Source organism: Ochotona curzoniae, unplaced genomic scaffold (assembly GCF_017591425.1).
Source record: "Ochotona curzoniae isolate NIBS_2020 unplaced genomic scaffold, NIBS_Ocur_1.0 contig_3432, whole genome shotgun sequence".
Lineage (NCBI taxonomy): Eukaryota > Metazoa > Chordata > Mammalia > Lagomorpha > Ochotonidae > Ochotona > Ochotona curzoniae.
In genome coordinates this window covers 10,694,015-10,716,106 of record NW_024465859.1, presented here as the reverse complement: position 1 = coordinate 10,716,106, position 22,092 = coordinate 10,694,015, and the positions used below count along the sequence as shown (strand labels likewise).

Genomic DNA, 22,092 nt, shown 5'->3' with positions numbered 1-22,092 from the left:
TGGGATGCAAGCCTCTTCCTGTCCACCTGCTCCACCCTGGGATTCCACCACCTACTTTGTCTATAGGACCTCCTGTTAAGAGGTTGTCAGGATCGCTCTTGATTCCACCTGTATATCTTTGTAGTTTTACTATTGTCTAATGCTAATTCGAGTCTGTTGTCCATAAGTTACCTGTTGTGTTCCTGATAGGTTATACTTCACGTCTTCCTCTCACATTCTAAGGACATGCTCTCCCTCCCCATCTCCGAGTTGCATAGGGTCTTAAAAGTATATTAGGTTTTACAATTCTTTGGTGTAGATCATAAGCAGTCTGACTCATATCGATTGTTGGTTCATTGGTTACTTCACAATATCTTATTGCATGAGATATAGGCTGTTTGGGATTGAAATAATATTACTGTTTTTCGGATTGACATCATTTCATAACAGCCACATCAACAACAACAACAACAACAACAAATTATATCTCCCTGAAAAAATAACGCACCACTGAGTAACTAACACATGTGTGATGAAAAGGAAACACAGAAATCTCCTGGGAAAAATGATGCCATCGTATACTTCATGAGCACGTGAAGAATTCTACTAGAGAAAAGAGATTATTTGGAATGAACCAAACTGAAATAAAAACATCAGAACACATGGGATACAGCCCAAAAAGCAAGCAAGCAAGCAAACAAACAAACACCAGTATAGATTGGACTGTTGGAGTTACACTTTCCCTGTTGGCTTCCTTATATGAGAGAGAATATATGGTATTTGTTCTTTTGTGATTGACTCATTTCACTGAGCATAATGGTTTCTAGTTGGGACCACCTGGTTGTAAATAGAATAATTTCATTCTTCTTAATAGCTGAATAATATTCCATGGAGTAGATGTACCACAGTTTCTTTAACCATTCTTCCATGGTTTGTTTCCATGTCTTTGCTATTGTAGATTGTGCTGCTATAAATATAGGATTACAGATCTCCTTTTGGGTATATTCCTAGGAGCGGGAGAGCTGGGTCATATGGCAGGTTTATTTGCAATTCTCCAAGCACTCTCCATACTGATTTCCACAGTGGTGGTACTAGCCTACACTCCTACTAGCAGTGAAGGAGGGTACATTTCTCCCTACATCCACGCCAGCAGGTGTTGTTATTCGAGTTCTGAATGTAGGCCAGTCTCACTGGAGTTAGATGGTACCTCAAGGTGTGAAGACCCCTTATATCATACTGTTTCCACAGATTTCCCTATTCTGAACATTCCCTCTGTGGGGAATTCTTGTATTCTGAACATATTTCCTGTCTGTGGATTGCAATTTTCGGCGACGATCTCCTTTCTTTTAATGTATGTAACATTTTTTGAAGTTCATCTATGTTGTAGAATGTATAGTATTCATTTCTTTGTGTGGCTGAATAACATTTCTTCCTGTGACTGTATCACCTGTCTATCGCTTCTGTCTTCTATGAACATTCCTGTACAAGATTTTGTATAAATGTGTGTTTTCAGTTTTCTTGGATATAAGCTTAGAAGGAGACTTGTTAGGTCGTATGGGTACTTTTGAGGAATATGTCAGATTCTATTTAGTGGTAGTTGGCTGTGGAGTTGGTTTGCATTTTCTCATCAAGTAATCACCTCTGCCTGCAGTTGTTCTGATTATTAGGCTATCTTACAGCTGGGTTTGCTGACACTCTAAGACCTTAAACAATTTCCTCAAAAGTTAGGCTCACAGTTAATTGGGATAGACCCAGGAATGAACTAAGGTAGTCTGGTTCTAGAATCCAACCTCTTCATTTTGTTTGTGCCTTATGAAACTTAGGGTTCATAGAGGACAGACAGGGAACCGGACCAGGCAAAACCAAGCAGGAAGTATATGAATCATACAACGTGCTTGAAATCGGAGGTGGAAGTGGAATAAGAACTACTTTCTAGAAAAAGGAGGGTCTGAAGTGATCCTCAACCAATAGAAATACAGTTAAGAAGAGGAACTGGGGTGAAAGCCAATCAAGTAAGTTGGTTGTACTTTAAGTGCAGATGCCAGTTCATTGATAGAAGCTAGCAATGTGCTGACATATGTAATTTCAGCTCAGTGGGAAAGAGGGGTGCGAATCCGATGATTAATCATCATCAGTATCAGCCACAGGCAGGGCATATTTGCCACACTTTTAGATGATTATGACATGTGGATGAGAAATCATGGGTCTCATTAGGGAACGATGATTGATGTTTCAATTGTGTCATAAGGTATGTGTTGGAAGTTGGAGGCTAAGATAAGAAATATGTGTTGGGGCTTGGAGTGATGGCTCAATGACTAAATCCTTGCCTTGGAAGCACAGAAATCCCATACGGATGCTGTTTCATGGCTTACCTGCTCCACTTCTCATCCAGCTCCCTGCTTGTGGCCTGGGAGAGCAGTAGAGGACAGCCCAAAGCCTTGCGACCCTGTACCCACGTAGGAGACCTGAAAGAAATTCCTGGCTCCTGGCTTCAGGTGGCTCAGCTCCTGTTGTTAGAGCCACTTGGGGAGTGACTTGATGAATGGAAGATTTTTCTTTCTATCCTCTTGGTAAACCTGCCTTCTCAAACGTGATGACATCATATTGCAGTGTTGATGTTTTTAAACATAGTATTTATTAGAAAGGAGAGAGAACGTGAGATGAGAGTGAGCTCCCATCTACTGGTTCACTTCTGAAAATGCCAACACCAGCAGTGCAAAGCCAGGCAGGAGGCAGGAGCTGAGAACGGCCACCCAGGTCTCCCATGTGGATCTAAGGACTTGAGCAGTTGCTGCAGCCTTACTGGGCATACATTAGTAGGAAACTGATTGGGAACAGAATAGCCAGCACTCAAATCAGGCACTTTGATTTGGGGTGCCAATGTTCCAAGTGGCAACTTTTTTTTTTTCTTTAATAAGGCAGATATACAAAGAGAAGGAAATATACAGAAAAATCTGTCTGCTGGCTTATTTCCAAAGTGACTGCAACAGCCTGAGCTAACCTGAAGCCAGGAGCTAAGAGCTTCTTTCTAGGACAACCACATGGGTGCAGGGTCCCAAGACTTTGGGCCGTCCTCCACTGCTTTCCCAAGCCACAAGCAGAGAGCTAGATGGGAAGTGGAGCTGCTGGGACATGAACCAGCAGCTATGTGGGATCCTGACACATGCAAGGTGAGGATATAGCTGCTAAGCCATCATATCAGGCCCCCAAGTGGCAACTTAACTGCTGTGTCCAATGTCTGCTTCTGCAACAATCTTTATTTATTTACTTATTTATTTTTGGTTAAGACTAATTTATTTTATTTGAAAGGCAGATATTCAAAGTGATAAGGAAAGACAGAGACAGAGAGAGAAAGATCTTCCATCTGCTGGTTCATTCCTTAAATAGCCTCACAGCTAACATTGGGCTAGTCCAAGGCCTGTAGCTTCATCTGGGTCTCCCATGCAGACCATCTTTCACTGCTTTCCCAGGTACATTAATAGAGAGCTGGATTGGCAGTAGAGCCGCTAGGAGCTGAACTTGCACCCACATGGGATGCCGGCCCTGTAGACAGAAGCTTAACTTACTACCCCACAGTGTCTCCTCTGCCCTGTCTTGCTGGGTTCTTAACCAGCTGACTGAAAGAGTTGTACTTGAGGCAGTGAGGAAACATGGAAGATTTTTTTTTCCTTAAGCAGGAGTGCTGTAGGAATTCTAAGAGCTTAGATCTGGATGCAGTAGCATCCAGAATGAATTGATGTGGGGAAAAATTAGAGGCAAGATTGTTTAGGGAAATGTGAAAATCTCAGTGGGTGGCAAAACACTTCTGTCAAAATACAGCTATTCCTTGTTTTCCATCATTAATGTGATAACGATTAAAATGTAGGTATGAAGAAATGAATACTCAAATAATTTACCAGTGATAACACTGGTCCGACTTCCCTAGAGGGCAATTTAGCAAGGTTTTTAAATGTCAAAGCTTGGGGGGGGGCATTGTGCTATAACACACTAAGCCTCTGTGATGCTGGCATCCCATTTTAGTACTGGATTGAGTCCTAGCTGCTCCACTTCTGTCTTAGTTCCCTGTAATGTGCCTGGGAAATCAGCAGAAGAATGCCTGGGTCCCTGCGCTCATGTGGGAGACCTGGAAGAAGTGACAGGCTCCTGTCTTTGATTTGGCCCTGTCCTAACCACTGTGGCCATTTGGGGAGTGAAGCAGAGGATGGAAGATTCCTCCTTTGTCTGTAACTCTGCCTTTCAAATGAATTAACTGACTAATTAACTTTTGTCAAATGGTCCATTCCTTTCAGTCCAGTGTATAGGAATTTATATCAGAAATAATGATGATACATTTAAAACAGTGGCTGTAAAAATGTTCATTACCTTCCCATTTTAAAAAACAAGTGCAGTAGATGGAGCAGGCTTTCTGGTGCCGTGAGGTATGCCACAGTTTGGGATACTCACATGCCACAGTATTTAAATCTTTAAAAGGCTTCACCTTCTCGGTGTGTAAAATTCAGTGGTTTAGTGTCTTCATAAGGTTTGCAATCTTTACTGATATCCAATTGCAGAACATTTTTATCATCCCCAAATAAACCCCTGACCCTTAGTATTCATGCAACATTTTTTTTTCCTGTTAACTACTAATACATTTTCTGTTCTTATGAATTTGCCTATTCTGGAAATTATATATAAACATATGTCATCATTATGTGATCTTTTGTGACTGGCTTCTCTTGCTTAGCAAGATGCTTTCATGGGTGATCCATGCTATAGCAAGCATCAGTAGTAGTTTATTCCTTCCTATTTATCTCAATATAAAGAGTTATTATTGGTTTCTGAGAGTCAGGAGAAAGAGAGAGAGAAAGAGAGAGAGAGCTCCCACCTTCAGATTCAATTTCCAAATGCCCACAATAGCTGGAACTGGGCTGGGACTGAAGCTGGGAGCTGGGAGCTCAATCCAGGATTCCCATATGGTCAGGTGGTAGGGAGCCAATTGCCTGTGCCAGCACCACTGCCTGCCAAGCCTGCATTAACCAGTAGCTGGAGTCAGGAGTGGAGTCACTCCTAGGCACTCTGATATGTAATGTGGATATCTCAACCAAAAGTCTCAAGGCCCACATTAATGTCTGGTTTTTTACACTTTTTATGCCATGGATTCTTGAGGAACCTCTCAAGTTCTCAGCCAGTGAACTCTGTGGCTGCAGAGAGCTGGGGTGCAGTTGCACACTGAAAGCTTTCTTGGACTTCTTTTTCCTAGACAATTTCTTTTGCAGGTTTTGGGGAGCTATCTCGGCTAGCTATCTTGGAGGATGCTTACTGGGTTGTGTATGCACACCCCCTTTGTAAGAATACCCCTGTAAAATGCCAGCGGCGAGCTGGGGAACATTGCTGGCTCTTTCGGTTTTGTCATGGTGACATTTACAGGGCCATCATTCTCGATCAGCACCCATTCCCGTGATGTCTTCAGTGTTAACCTTTTCTGTAGGTTCTTGCGTGTGTGGCCCAAAGAATAACTATGTTTTCTAAAAGGCTGAGAAGACACACATCAGACACTTACCATCTTTCCTGTTGTTTTCTTCATTTTGGCAAATCACTGTAAGTTGGCAGTTCCAGCTAAAAGACTACTTCATCACTTTATTTGACTAAATGCTATTCTATTGTGTGGCTCTACTTATACTTGACTATCCATTCCTCACTTTGGGGCCTTTGAGTTTTTTACATTTTTGGACTGCTATGATAATGTTGCTATGAACATTTGGTTACAAGCCTGTGTGGACATCTGTTTTTGTTCCACTTGGGTGGACTTGCCGGGACTCAGGGTGACTGTGACTGAACTTTACAGAACAGCCAAGCTGTTTTCCAAAGGGGCTGTAGCCATTGGATGTTCCCAGTAGCAAGCAACTCCAGTTTCTCTACATTTCTGCCAATATTTGTCCCTGTCACTTTTTGTTGTTGTTGTTGTTGAATTTGTTTCTGCTTTCTCAAGTTCTATCTCACTCATTGGCTACAACCTGGTATTTCTTTTTCATTTTTCTATAGACTCATCTTGGAGTGTTTGAAACTAGCAACCTGCATGATATTTCAAGAACTAGGAAACATTTGGCTAGCTGGTGACTTTAGGCTGCAAATAGCTGAGGTCTTCCATTGTTGGCCATCTCGCACCTGGGCTGAGTTTTACATTTATCTTTTTTTCCCTGGCTCCATAGATAACTGAAGTTCAAGTTCCTAGATAAAGCCATTTGACGTAATTTAGTTGTAAATATTTACTCCTAGATCCAAATACAAGATATTCTGGAAAGAAATCTAGCCAAGGGGAGGGGTCCACTTGATAGGAAAAATTATAAAAATTTATTGAAAGAAATCACAGAAGTCCTAAATAAATGAAGAGAAATAACATGTTCAAGGATAGAATAAGTTCTTTCTAATATAACTTTATTCATAGCGATACACATTCCAACAAGATTATTTATGGACATTTGAAAAAATAATTGTAAAACAGATTTGAAACAGCAAAAGGCTGAGAATAAAACACGCCCGAGGCAGGATGTATGGAGGGAGACTCCAGGGAGTCACATGAGCTACCAAGCCTGAGTAACATGCTGCGTTATCACACTATTGAACCATGGAACCAAACACAGACGCCAGCAACAGACATGTGTAACAATGATGACTTCATTTACAGATGTGTTTGGCATTGCAGGTCATAAGGGCTAAGGAAATGTTCAGTGAATCCTTCTAGGAGGATCTGATATACATAGAAAAAAATTCAGTCTTTACATGATCTATAAAAATATTTCAGGTGGCTTAAAGACTCATGTGAGGACTGGCATTATAGTGTAAGGCATTAGCCCACCACCCGCAGTGCCAGCATTGAATCCCTGCTGCTCCATTTCCAATCCAGTTTCCTGGTAATGCACCTGGAAAAGCAGCAGAAGATGGCTTAAGTCCTTGTAGGAAACTTGGACAGAGTTCCAGGATCTTGGCTTCGGGCAGTCGCTTGGGGAGTGAACCAGCAGACAGAAGATCTTTCTGTTTCACCTTGTCTATGTATCGGCTTTCCCAATAAAAATTGATAAATCCTTAAAAATAAAAACTGCTTCCACTACCTTAAAAAAAAAAAAAGAAATAACAGGGGAGTGATTAGTCATCCCTGAGTATGGAAGAGGAGGTGTAATGAAGGATCAATGAAGCTGAGGTTCCAATGATCATTGCTATGTTTTCTTTCTTTTTTTAAAAAATAATAAATTCATCTTACTTCTGATGATATTTAATAGTTGAGAGGGGCGCATGTCCATGTGAACCACCAATTATGGCTGAAAGGGTGCAGGAATAGGGGAAAGTGAATGAGACAATTGCCTTTAATCTCCTTTTTTCTTCTGGTACCTGGGGAAAATGGAGAAAGAAGGGGAGAGGGCCACTGCCAGCAGCTCAACCACAAAGAACGGGGGAAGTCCAGCCTGATTTCATCCCAGAGTCCCTGATGTGGGGTGTGTTCCAGTCCACTGGTTAAGTGGTTTCAATAGTTCTAAGATGCCGTTGATTTTGTTGCTCCAAGATTGAGGAAATCCTCCCAAGGTCCTCCCATTGGCTGATATTGTTCTCCTTTGAGTCTCCATTTACCCATCAACTCACTGTCAAAGCTTGTCTGGGAGAGCTGGCCAATTTGTTTTGCTCTCTTTAGTACTGGACAGCAACAGAGACCCTCAACAGGCCTCAATTAACTGGTTGTCATGTACCCCATGAGCATCTGCACAGGCCTCAGCAACTGTGGAGGCCCAGTTCTGACCCTTGCACTTCACAGTCAGATCACAGATCCTGTGATTCTTCACTGTGGCTGGAGTTCTGAGTCCAGTGACCCAGTTGGGGGGATTCCCCAAAGAAATCTTACCTGAGGCGACCCCAACCTGACTCCTGTGTGTACCAACCAAGGTGAAGTTCTGGCTTAGTCTGTCATCCGTATCAGACTACACACAGGATGACTGTTGAAGTCACCTGGTTAGTTCTGTCCCTAGCCCCATCTCATATGCAAACCAATGGATGCAATCTAACCCTGCCCACCACACACTCGGCCCTTGCATACACCAGAGGGAACTACAGTTTAGTTAGAGTGACCCTCATTAACCTCCACCAGCCCTGCCCCCTGCCCTGGTTCCTGCATGTGCTGGTATGTGCAGCAGATGGATCCAGTCTATCCCACATCCCATTTGGCTCTTGTACGTATCAGTCGGTGTTGGAGTCTGGCTCAACCCAACTGACCCCACTATTCAGCCCACACTTATGCTGGCAGTTGCCATCTCCTATCCAGCCAGGCCTACCCTGCGCGCTGGTTTTCATGTTCATTGGTAGGAGCTGCAGCCCACCAGAGAGGTGCCCACAGTTTCCCCACTGGGCCCCATTTTTAGCCCTGAATCTGGCACTTTCCAGGTGGTTCTGCAGTCTAGCTTGATAGGACTTGTCTTCAGGCCCAGAACTTGTCAGCTGATGCTGCAGCAAAGCCAAACCTGACCAGCCTGCATTTGGTTTGGCTCATGCATGCACCAGTGGATATAATCACTTAGCCCAGCCTGGCTCTTCCTCTAACTCAGTTCATCTTCAGGTCAACGGGCTTTATAGCCCTGCCCAGCCTGGTCTGCTCCCAATCCCAGCTCTCACACTCACCAGCAGGAGCAGTGGCCCAGTGGGGGATCCCCTGCAGCTCCCCTGCTGGGTTGACTCCCCATCCTGGATTGGGCCCTCATCCTGGGTCTTATGTGTGCTAGTGGGAGCTTTGGTCCAGACTGGCCTGGCTCACCTCACCTTGGCATTCACCAGCAGGTACTGCAACATGGCTTGGCCTGGCCTGCCCCCAGTTACAGCTCATGTCGGTGGGTGCTGCAGCCTAGCCCAGCCCAGCTAGCCCCCAGTCCCGGCCATAATGTGAGCTGGCTGGCATTGTGGCCCAACCTGGCATGTCCTGCACCCCATCCTGGTTAAACCTGCCAGTGGGTGCTGTGAACTGGCACAGCCTGGCCCACCCTAGACTTGACCCATAGGTATGCTGGCAAGTATTATAACCTGGTCTGGTCTGGGTTGCTCCCAGTCTTGGTTCTTGTGCTCATGCGCAGGGACTGCATCCTGACAGGGGAGTTCCCCAAGCTTCTCTACTAGGCCACCTCCTAGTTGAGATCTTGTGCACACTGGCAGGTTCTTGGCCCAACATGACTTGGTCCTAGCAGGTACAGCAGCATGCTTGATTGGCCCACATGCATTCTGGCTTTTACTGTTGGGTGCTACAGCCCAGCCATGCCTGGTCTACCCCTAGACCCAGCTCTTGCATGGTTCAGAGGGTGCAGAGACCTAGCCCAGCCTGTCCTACATCCACTCTGTTTCTTGTAGCAGGTGCTGGAGTCTAGCCCAGTCTGGCACACTCCAGATCCAGTCCATACGAAAGTAAGGGATGCTGCAACCATGCCCAGGCCAGTTCACTGCCCCCATCTTGCGCTCACCAATGGGAACCACAGCTCAGCAGGGACATCTCAGCTCCTCAACCAGGTTTGCTCCCAGGCACAGATCTTGCTTGAGCCGATGGTTGCTCTGACCCAGACTAGCATAACCTATCACCCAATGAGGCCTTTGCCATCAGATGCTGCAGCCTGGCCTGGCCTGGCCTGGCTTGGCCCACCCCAACCCCAACTCTCATTGGTGGGTACTACTGCCTAGCCCTGCCCAACCTACCCCCATCCCTGGCTTTCATGCAAACCAATAAGTGTGATAGTCTAGCTTAATTCAGCATGGCCCACACTCCATCCTGGTTCTTGCACATGTGTGCTATGGTTTGTCCTAGCCCTTCCTGGTTCTCCCCCTTCAGTTCTAACCCATGTATCTGCCAATAAGTAAAGTGCCCCCGCCTCACCTAACCAACACTCAGCTCTGACTCACGTGCTCATCGGGGGAATGACAGCCCATCAGGGAATCCCTAAGTTTCCCTTTCAGGCCCACTCGCAGACCCAGACTTTAGGTGTGCCAGTGGGTACTAGGCCCTCACCTGGCAGTCTGCCCTGCCAGGTGCTAACCTTTGTGTACTGGTGGCTGTTCAGGCCCAGCCCACTCCATACCCAATTCTTGAGTGTGCCTGAAGGTGCTACAGTCTGGACCAGCCCAGCTAATTCCCAATCCCAGTATCCATGTATGTTGGTAAGTTTTATGATCAGCCTTACCTCAGCCTGTCACCATCCTAGCCCTCAAGCAAACCAGCTGGTCCCACAGGGGTGAGCCCGTGATCCACCATGGAATCTGCTCCCAGGCCCATTTCTTTTATGAATTGGTTAGTGTCATGGCCCAGCCTACATGGTCCACTCCCTGCCCTGACACTCACTTATGAGTACTATGGTTGAGCCCTGTCAGGCTGGCCCCCCAGGAGGTGGTGGCTGATACTAACAATCCCAGATACAGATCTCCCAGATGGGTGGGTGTATTGATTTTGTCCCAAGAGTTCCCCTGGCTTGCCTCCTCTAAACCACTAGTCAGCCTCCTTGTTTAGCTGCAAGTGCAGTAGCCAGGTTGGTGGAAGTCCCCCAAAAGTCACTACTTACCTGTCATGTTTTCCCTCAGCAGTCTTATCTTCCACACATCTCCATATCTGCTTCTCTGACAATCCACAACCCCCTATGCCTGGTCCTCTCTACTCAGGGACCATGCACACTTGCATGTAGGTCCCCAGACCCTGTCTGATGACATGCTGGTGTCTGTCCCCCACATATCTTAAACAAAATAGGCATCTATGCTGGCACACTGGTGTAGTTAACACAAATTTGGCATTAACCAAGTCCAGGATGCCCGCCAGCTGTTAGGTGTTTTTCTCCCACAAGGTAACACTTGCTTAGGTACAAAGAAATTTAGGCAGTTGTCTACAGTTGGAGATCAATTGATTTTTGTGTCATCTTTGTGCAGGGGACATGCTAATCTTCTCTGTATTGTTCCAGTTTTAGTATATGTGCTGCCGAAGCGAGCATGATCAATTGATTTTCATCACAAGTGCTGAAATTATTCCTGGGGAAAACACAGCCTTTTAAACATATGCTGCTGTATGGAATAAAATGAATTTCAAGCTTTACTTTACATATTCAAAAATTAGATTTAACATGTAGAACTTAAACCTACAATGACTAGAAGGAAACAAAAGAATCTTTTTGTAACTATGGGAAGATAATGATTTCTTAAAGATTTATTTATTTTTTATTTTATTTTATTTTATTTTATTTTATTTTATTTATTTATTTATTTATTTTTTATTGGAAAAGCAAGGCAGGATGACCCAACTCCCAGGGCCTCTGCACACATATGGGAGGCTGGAAAGAACATCCTGGCTGCCACCTTTAGATCAGCTCACATCTGTATATCTGATTTTCCAATAAAAATTAATAAATCTTTAAAAATTTTTATTATATAATTGTTCTTCTCTTGGTCTTTTCTAAATCTGCTATATCTTTTTTTGTTTGTTTTGTTTTAAAAGATTTATTTGTTTTTCTTAGGCAGATTTTACAGAAAGAAGGAGAGACAGCGTGAGAAAAATCTTTGAGCACTTGGTTTATTCCCTAAGTGACTGCAATGGCTGGAGCCGAGTTGATCAGAAGCCAAGAGCCAGGATTCTCCTCCGGGTCTCTCACACGGGTGCAGGGTCCCAAGGTTTTGGGCCATCCTCGACTGTTTTCCCAGACCACAAGCAGGAATCTGGATCAATAATGAAACAGCTGGGATACAAACTGGTGCCCATATGAGATGCCGGCACATGCAAGACAAGGATTCAGTCACTGAGCTATCTCGCTGGACCCAAATAAAAAACATTTTTTAAAAAAGATTTATTTGTTTTTATCACAAAGTCAGATATACAGAGGGGAGGAGAGACAGAGAGGAAGATGTTCCACCCGATGATTCACTCCCCAAGTGACCGCAATGACCGGTAATGTGTCGATCCAGAGCCAGGAGTCAGAAACTTCCTCCAGGTCTCTCATGTGGGTGCAGGATCCCAAGGCATAGGACTGTCCTCGACTGCCTTTCCCAGGCCACAAGCAGGGAGCTGGATGGGAACTGGAGCTGCCAGGATTAGAACTGGCGCCCATATGGGATCCTGGCACATTTAATGCGAGGACTTCAGCCTTAGGGCACACCGCCAGGCCCACATACATAACATTTTAAAAACCCTTAAATATAACAAAGGAAGTTTCCTTTTCCCATTTAGATGAGTTGATGAATCTGAAGAATACTGGATTAAGGGTCAGAAGCCCATTTCCAGTTTTGCTCTGTCCTTCAGACTATGTGATCCAAGGAAATAAAGTGGCTTCCCCGGACCTCCGTTTCCTATCAAGATGACTCCTCAAGCTCAACTTTGAGTTCAGTCACTCTACGACTTACAGAACCTCTCAACCAAAAAGAAAGTAGGCCTGTACATCCATCATTTTAATAAAGATGTATTCTATTAATTTGGAAAAGCTGAAGAGGGCATTAATTTTCCTCCCACAGTTTTAATGAAGAAATAAAGAAACTAATTTTCCATTACCATTCAAGGGGCAAGCCACTCCTTCACAGACTGTGAAATTAATGTAACAGATCCAAGGAGCTGGCCGGTCTATGCAGCTTCCTGCCGCTTTCCAATTCCAAACCCTGGAACTGGACTGCATATAAACAGATTTTTTTAAAGCTAAACAAATATTAATTCCATTTGAAAAATTCTAGTTATGCCAAAATATCTGTAGTTGCTGGTCACTGACTTGCTAACAGTTATTACTATTTATTCTGAAGCACACTATATGTTACAATATTTACTAATTATAATTTCCCTAACTAAAATAACTTGTGTCCATAACGTTCTCTTTGTCTAAGGTGTTCAGTGCAATTAACAGAGATTAAATCATTTGTCTTCATAGCATATCAATGCAGATAGTAGGAGCAGGTATTGCTCTTATTATTTAAAGGAGAATATTAAAAGGCACAGATTAGTTACGATCACAGAGGAATTTTTTGTCATAAACATGAACAGCCTCCCCCAATAGCTTCCTTCCTATTTAGGGTCAATTCTCTCTTTGTAGGATCCTAGTTAGACTGTGAGTCCAGTTCTACTAAAACCAGAAGCCAGGAGCCCTCCAGCTCTCCCACCTAGCAGACAGGCCCCCTGTATGAGGGCCATTGCTTGCTGTCTCCCGGGAGCACCAGCAGGGGCCATGGAGGAGCCAGGATTCCAACCAGGCCATGAGAGGTGGAATGCAGCTGCCCCCAGTGCTGGCAGCACCACAACACCTCCGCACTTGCTCCACATTTTGCTACTGTCTGAGTCTCTTTCTTCTGGCACCCCACTGGGACATCGATTTTTGCGAGCTGCGAGATATCATTCTATTTCTTCTGTATGTTAGCTAGAGCTGATTTCAATTGCTTTCAAACTTAAATGCAGATTTCGTTCATCTCATGTCTGTGAAGGCACCACATTTTTATCCCCTAATTGTCCTGTACACTGATGACACTGAAGATTTGCATTAAATTAAAAATATTCCTTCACCATATTCATCAAAATCTAGCTATGAAATCATAATGAGCTTGATCTAGGGTCTGAAAGACAGTATCAAACACTTTCTTTTTACTCGACCTAATCAATAAAAATGGAACATAAATGGGAAACATTTCCATTAGATCAGACACAAAATAGTACAATGAAGTGATCTGAATTTTATAGATATAAACAAGTGTACAGAAAGAAGTACTGCAAGGATAAGTAGTAAAACAATTCTAGTAATGTCTGAGTTATGGAATTATAAGCTAGATTCCTTCTGCTTTATTGACATTTTAAAATAGTTTACATGTTAATACAGTTCATAATTGTGAAAAACCCATAATAATTTTAAAACGGGTTTCTTATGGAAATGTATAAAAGTAGAAAATCAGTTCTCATTTTATAAAAATAGAGTGAGTAGAATTCACTGCTTTGTTCCCAGTCTCATCTAGACATAGGTTCCTTGTTTTAGTTGATGTGTGTTACGCCTCACTTACACTATATTACCGGCTTAGGGGCTGGCCTTGTGGTGGGTGTGTGATGCTGCTAACCCATGTCTAGCATGAGTCTCCACTGCTTCACTCCAGTTCAGCTTCTCACTAATGTCCTGAAAGGCAGTGGAAGACAGCCTAAGTGCTGGGGCTCCTGCAGCCTCTGCAGGTGATCCTGAGGAGTGTATGGTGCAGGGCTCAGCCTGGCCCAGTCCTGGCCTTTAGGGCTGTATAGGGGATGAACCGGCAGATGGAAGATCTCTCTGTGCTCCCCGTTGCTCTGTTGCTCCACCTTTCAAATGCACACAACTTTTTAAAAAGCAGCTCAGAAAGATTTTTGTTTTCACTTTATTTCCTCTATTCCATGTATTAGTTTCCTTTTTAGGAATTCCTATAACATCTATTTCTTATTCTCATTTTATTTTCCTTTATCTCATCAATTTGGTTAATCCTCAAAATCTGCCTTTATTTTACTAATTCTGTTTCAAGTTTTGTAGTAGACTGCCTTTAATGGAATTTTAAGTTTGATTTTTTTTTTTTTCCAATTTATTACGTTGCATTATGTGATACAGCTTTTTAGGTACTGGAATTTCCCCCTCTCCTCCCCCAAGTTTGATATATTTTTAAATCCAATTCTGTATGGCCTAAAATGGTTTCATTTTTTAGGAATGCCTACTCTGACCTGATACATGCAACTTACTCTTGGATTTTATGGAGAAAAAGAATCAAATTAAAAAAAAAAAAAACTTTTCTCATGCCTTTGTGGTGAGTTTATTTCAGAGGCAGCCGTTCCTCTGATTGCTCTCTGTTGGGGTGCGCAAACTAGAGTTGCCTGGCTTTGTAATAAAGATTTATGGTAATACAGGCAAACACATCATTTAGACAATGTCTTTGGTTGCTTTTGCACTATAAAGGCTACAGCAGATGCTTGTTTTGCTATAATGCAGGACAAAGTAACAGCAGAAGTTTCATGGAGTCCAAAATCTAAGATTGCTTATTATCTGGCCCTTTATAGAAAAATTTAGTTCACCCCATTTGTGAACGGTTTTTCTTACTTTTTTTTTTAAAGATTTATTTATTTATTGGAAAGTCAGATATACAGAGAGGAGGAGAGACAGAGAGGAAGATCTTCCGTCCAATGATTCACTCCTCAAGTGAGCACAACAGCCAATGCTATGCCAATCCGAAGCCAGGATCCAGGGACTTCTTCTGGGTATCCCACACAGGTGCAGGGTCCCAAGGCTTTGGGCCATCCTCGACTGCTTTCCCAGGCCACAAGCAGGGAGCTGGATGGGAAGTGGAGCTGCCGGGATTATGGCGCGCTCAAGGTGAGGACTTTAGTGGCTAGGCCACGCCGCTGGGCCCGGTTTTTCTTACTTTTGAACTCTAAAATATTTTCATGGTCCCATGGTTCCTTTTTGTTTAATTTTTTTTTTTAAGCAGAGTTTAGAGAGAGAGAAGAGAGGGGGAGAAAGAGATTTTCTATCAATTAGTTCATCTCCCAAATGTCCATAATGACTGGAACTGGGCAGATCCAAAGTCTGGAGTGTCTTTCAGGTCTCCCATGTGAGTGCAGGGGCCCAAGTACTTGGGCCACCTTCCACTGCTTCCTCAGGCACATTGTTAGGGAGCTAGATCTGAAATGGAGCAGCCAGAACTTGAACTAGTGCCCAGGTGGCTTTACTCACAATGCCAAAATGCAGCCCCTCAGAGATTTGCTTAACTTATACACCATCAACAGGACTTACCACAAAACCAAACGAAGGTTTTTTTTTCCTTACATGACCCTGGCTTTGCTGTTCACATTCTCCAGAAAGTTCCTTGACCAATCTGCCTTTCCAGCTCTGTAATTTGAACCTAGGAAGGCTAACTACCTGGAAAGTCTACTAGGAAAATTGAAGTTTTATTCCATGCCTTTTCCTGTTGTCTCTATGTTAAACAAAGAAGTAGGCATCAAAGAGTTATTTTCAAAGAGGTTTTGGCTTGACAGAATAGCTACAATCAATAATGAAAATATATTTACATTTCTAACCTTGTTTAACTGGTTTCTTTCTCACAGCGTAGATCATCCACGCAACCAGGAAGTTCCCAGAGGGCAATGTGAGTTAAACTTGAGTCAAAGTAGTTTTCCTTTTAGCAACGGTCTGAGAAGGTTGCAAAACAAATCACAGATTTGGAATTTGAAACAGCTTCTTAAGCTTTGGAAAAGTATTCGAATTCTCTGGCCTTCTGATTCTTTAAGGATTGCTTCATCTGACAATGTTTCCTTCTGGCTCTAGGAGTCTTTGATGTATACCTGTGTCAGCCCCTGGTCAGCTCCACTGCTTCTCTCTGAGGAACTCATGTGAGCTCAGGGGTGGGTCAGAAGCAGGGGAAAGGGTATAACAACGTGGGAATTAACTAATGACAATACTGTAGTTTTTCCCAAAGTTGATCTAGATTTCCCTTGCTATGTCTTATAAGATTGTTCTTGAACTACTTCTAAGCAACATTTGGCCAAAGTGATTTTTTTTTTAATTGGAAAGGCAGATCAGATTTACAGACGGGAGGAGAGAGAAAAAGTTCTTTCATCTGCTGTTTCACTCCCCAAGTGGCCACAGTGGCCAGAGCTGAGCTATTGTTTCAAAGTCAGGAGCCAGGAGCTTCTTCCAGGACTACCACATGGGTGTAGAGTCCCAAGGCTTTGGGCCATCCTCTGTTGCTTTTCCAGGCCACAAGCAGGGAGCTGAGTGGTAGGTGGAACAGCAGGGACATGAACTGGTGCCTATATGGGATTCCAGTGCTTACAAGGTGATGATTTAGCCATTGAGCCATCACTCTGGGCCCCCGAAGAATTTATATGTTAGATGAATCTGACCTAAAGAATTTTCTTCAGAAAGAAATGTGTTCACGTTGGTTTTGTGTTTTATATTTTTAACTTAGGTTCACATTTTTGGATACAATTTTTTTTAAAAATAATTTGTTTATTTTTAATTTGAAAGCAGATGAACAGAGAAAAGGAGAGATAGAAATCTTCAGTCCTCTGGTTCACTCCCCAACCATAGCTGCAATGGTTAGAACTGAGCTGAACTGAAGCCAGAAACCAGGAACTACTTCTGGGTCTTCTACATGGATGTAGCGACCCAAGGACTTTCTCAGGTCAGAAGCAGAGAGCTGGGTAAGAAGTGGAGCAGCAGGGACATGAATGCTGGAGTTGGCAGGTGGAGGATTAGCCTTTGGAACCAGTGTTCCTGGCACCTGGTGAGCCGTTGACCTTGTTTAGTCCCCCATCATTGCAATGTCTTGGGAGTAAACCCGCAGATGGGAGTGGTACATCTCTTTGCCTTTCAAATAAATAAATAAGTATAAAAAAGATGACTAAGATATAATTTCTTCAAACAAACATGAAAACAAATAACACCAATCAAATGTGTTAAGTACTATAGCTAAACAAGTTGTAATCACTTGTTTTCACTTCCATACTTAAGCAGGCAGTAGAAACATGTTCAGTCACTTTGTGCATTGTACATTATATTTTGATGTAGATATTATATCCTATTCTCCTAGGGAGTCACTGTGTTCATTTACAACAAACTCTAACTAGCTGCAGGCCTATTAATACAGGACATGAAAACTATGATCATAGAGAATCTGGATTGGGAGACATGTAAATATGAGAACTCCCTTTCTGACATCAAGTAAAAAGGACACACTTTCACTTTCTGGCAATTATGTTTAGGATTGGATCAACACATTCTAAGTCTTTAATCTATGTTGAATGTAAAAGCAATTCCACAGGATAATATTCACAATCTTTTTATGGAAAAAATAGACTGTGCAGTTAAAAAAGATTTTAGCTTTCATATAAGTAGCTACACTAATTTTTATTTGATTTCATTTGTATTTGAAAAGTAGAGCTACAGAGAGAAGGAAAAACAGAGACACCTGCTGGTTCACTCCCCAAATGGCTGAAATTGCCCAAGCTGAGCCAATCCAAAGCCAGGAGCCACGAGCTTCCTCTGGGTCTCCTCTAGTAGTGCAGAGGCCCAAGGACTTCAATCATCCTCCACAGCTTTCTTAGTCCTTAAGCATGGAGCTGGATAGGAAGTGGAGCCACTGGAACATGAATTGGTACCCATATGGGATGTCAGATTCATAGGTGGAGACTTAGCTTACTATGCCATGGCACCAGCCCCAGTAGTTAAACTAACTAGGGAAAAAAAAAATTAGGGAGAGAGAACAGAAGGAAAAAAAGAGTACAGAAGTGAAAGAACTTGCCATTATTTTGGGTTGAATTTAGATACCTGAGTAGTCATCTAAAATACATTTACTCACTTATTCATTAATTTGTGGAATCAGTTAATATAATAGCGATAGCAGTCAGAACTTGTTGAACACTAGCTGGGCACTATACTATCCACCTCATGCAGTGTATCTATCACATGAATATCTTACAGTTGGGAACTGGCATTATTCCCATTTCACTAATGTGAATTTTGAGGCTCAGAAAGATCTAGTACATTAACTAGTAAGTTTAAGTTTGGGTTAGGCCATTTTCTCTGATGTCCCCCTGCTACATGCTATCCAATGTGCTAACCCCTAGCCCTTTGTGCTAACATCTGGGGATTTAAAATTAAACAAGGGCCCTGGTGCGATAGCTGAGTGGCTATCCTCGTTGCATCCATTGGAATCCTATATGGGCATTGGTTCATGTTCCAGTTGTCCCACTTCCCATCCAGCTCCCTGTCTATGGCCTGGGAAAGTAGTTGAGGACGGCCCCAAAGCCTTGGGACCCTGCACCTGCGTGGGAGATCCAGAAGAAGCTCCTGGCTCCTGGCTTCAGATCAGCACTTGGGGAATGGACTAGTGGTTGGAAGATATTTCTCTCTGTGTCTCCTTCCCTCTATATGTCTGCCTCTACAATTAAAAAAAAATAATAATAAAATAAAGTACCATTTTAATATATTATTATTTACTTAAACATTCTTTTAATACTTAGGGTATTATCAATTTTACTTTACTATAGATAATACCTTCATATCTTGGTGCCTGTGGTTTTTTTCTTATGTTGCAAATTCCCAGGAGTAAGTGAAAAAAAATGCCATCTTTATAGGTTGTCTTATGCTTTATTGCATTACTTTTAGGCATGACTAACTGGCTCACTTTAGCAGTACTAAGTATTATATGTGCTGCAATAAGACAATTTGCTAGTTAACAAGTAAAACTCTACCTTATGTTGATTTTGGTTTGTCATTCTTTGAGGAGCTACGAGGATTATCATTTCATAGACATTCATTCTGTGTAAGAGATTTCAAATGTGGTTAAAGGCAAATGTATGTAGTTTTAGCTTGAAAGTATGGGCCTTTAGAATTTATGCAATTAAAAAAAAGATTTATTTATTTGTATTGGAAAGGCAGATCAGATTCATTCAAAGAGGAGAGACAGAGAACCATCTTCCATCCAATGGTTCACTCCCCAAATGGCTGCAAATGACTGAGCTGAGGTGATCCGAAGTCACCAGCCAGGAGGCTCTGCCGGGTCTCCCATGGGGGTGCAGGGTCCCCAAGGCTTTGGGCTGTCCTGGACTGCTTTCCCAGGCCACCAGCAGGGAGCTAGATGGGAAGTGGAATTGCTAGGACACAAACTGGTGCCCGTATGGGATTCTGGCACTTGCAAGGTGGGGATTTAGCCTTTGAGCTATTGCACGGGGCTATGCTGTCTTTGAAAAAAGATTTATTCATTTGTAATTTGAAAGATTTACAGATAGAAAGAGATCTTTCATCCATTTGTTTAATGCCCTAGATGGCTTTGATAGCCAGGGCTGGGCTAGGCTATGGCTAGGATCTTCTCGAGCTCTCCCATGGGGGTGGCATGGGTCCAGACGCTTTGGCCAGCCTCCATTGCTCTTTCCATACAGGGAACTGGAAGACATGCAATTACTCGTGTTTTTTATGCATTGAAGCAGTGTACTTCTTTTTTCAGGATTGTGAAGGGTTTGGATTTATTGACATACCACATAGGTGTCTAAATAGAAAACTTTTTCAAAATGATTATTTCAAAACTTGAGGCTGGATAGTTCAAGATCAGAGTGCTGACAGGATATGTGCCTGGTAATGACTGCTCTTTGCTTTCAAAGTGTGACCTTCTGGGGACTGGTGCTATAGTGTAGTGGTTAAAGTCTTTGCCTTGCACGTGGCAGGATACCATATGGTCGCTGGTTCTAATTCCAGTGGCTCCACTTCCCATCCAGCTTCCTGTTTGTGGCCTGGGAAAGAATTCGAGGATGGCCCAAAGCCTTGGGACCCTGCAACTGTGTGGGAGACCCAGAAGAGCTCCTGGCTCCTGGCTCCTGGCTTCAGATTCATTCGGCTCCAGTCGCTGTGGCCACTTGAGGAGTGAACCATTGGACAGAAGATCTTCCTTTCTCTCTCCTTCTCTCTGTATATTCGCCTTTCCAATAATTATAAATAAATCTTAAAAAAAATAACAAAAAAGCCAAAGTGTGGCCTTCTTCCTGAAACATCCAGGTGGGTGGAAAGCTGGGTGCTTACAAAGGGTGGAAATGATAGAGCGGATAAAAACAAATAAAGAAACAAAACAAAACAACTGAATATCATCTCTAAAGCCCTTTTATGAAGCTACCTAATCCTATTCTTTAGAACTCTGCCCTTATGACTCACTGCATAAAGGCAACACCTTCTAATTCTGTTGCATTGGGGATTAAGTTTCAGCCTGAATTTTGGAGAGGACAGTAAACATTGGAGCCATTGCACTGATCCCTGGAACAATTTCATAGAGTTACAAGCGGATTAAAAAATGTTTAAGTTCAACTCATTAACCTCTACGTGTCTTTATTTCCTAATATGCAAAATGCATATGGCAGTAGGATTGCCACAGAGATTAAAATGAGATTATAGCTCATAATCAGGTGCATAGTAAACTACCAAGAAACATGAGTGGTTGTTAGAACACAGCTGTTCGGATTAGCACACATCAGATTGCAAGTTTACACTTCATCCATTCATTCACTTCAGTTAGCTGATATATACATGCCAGGCATTACACTAGAATCTGGTTGTAAAAGTGAATAAAATTTATTTCTGCTTTCATGGAGTTTGTGTTCTAAGACAGAGCCAATAAAGACACCATGTTCAATGATGATTATGTTAAAAGTAGGTTGTGTAGGGGCCAGCACAATGTCTTAACTGCTAATCCTTCACATCCACATGGCAGCATCCCCCATCTGGGTGCTGCTTTGTGTCCCCACTGCTCCACTCCTCTTCCAGCTCCCTGCTGGTAGCCTGGGAAAGCAGTGGAGAATGGCCTAAAGCCTTAGCACCCTGCACCCACAAGGGAGGCCTTGAAGGGAGGCTCCTGGCTCCTGGTTTTGGATTGGCTCAGCTCTGACCATTGTAGCCATTTGGGGAGTGAACCAGTGGATGGAATATCTTTGTCTTTCTTTCCTACTCCCTCTAAATCTGCTGTGTCAATAAAAACAAATAAACCTCTTTTCAAAAAAAAAAAAAAAAAAACCCCAAGCTTTATAAGAACAAGATAACAGTAGGTTGTGTATGTAGGTGTTCCTACAGGGTTGTCAGGGATCATCTTCCTAAAACAGCTGGACTTAGGTTTTCAGAAGTGAGAGAGTAAAATGCGTTCCAGACAGATTTTTACTTGAAAATATTGTTAAAAATTCAGGGTTGGAGCCTTCCATTTATGTTTGGTGGTATCATATAGGCTTGAAACATTGAATTCATATTTGAAAGATGCTCAACAGATATTCAAACAGATAAGTGATATCAGTGGCCTGGTTAGAGGTACAGCCATTTTTTTTCTTTTAATGTTTCATCAAAAAAAAAAAAAAGCGACATTTAATTTTTTGAACAGGCCACACATTTACATGAGACAAACATTAAAGAGTATTAGAAGGGATTAATCAAGTCTTTATTCTCTCCTGAATCTATCCTCATGCTTTCTAGTGTTTCCAACAAGTAACACGTGGCTCTTCCTTTACCCTTCCAAAGACTTTAAAAACAACACGATATCCCAGCCAACAAATGTTTCACATAGAGAAAAACATGAAACCTCCAGAGGCGGCCTCCCAGGAGCCTGCGTCAATCCCGGCTGACCAGGGAGACCGGA

General features: G+C 42.8%; 1 non-coding gene across 1 annotated transcript; it reads right to left on the bottom strand.

The window, feature by feature from the left end:
- Positions 1-10,849: 10,849 nt before the first annotated feature.
- LOC121156586 lies at positions 10,850-10,952 on the bottom strand. The gene has a single exon (XR_005883890.1). It is a non-coding gene; the product is annotated as a U6 spliceosomal RNA (small nuclear RNA).
- Between the last annotated feature and the right edge of the window lie 11,140 nt (positions 10,953-22,092).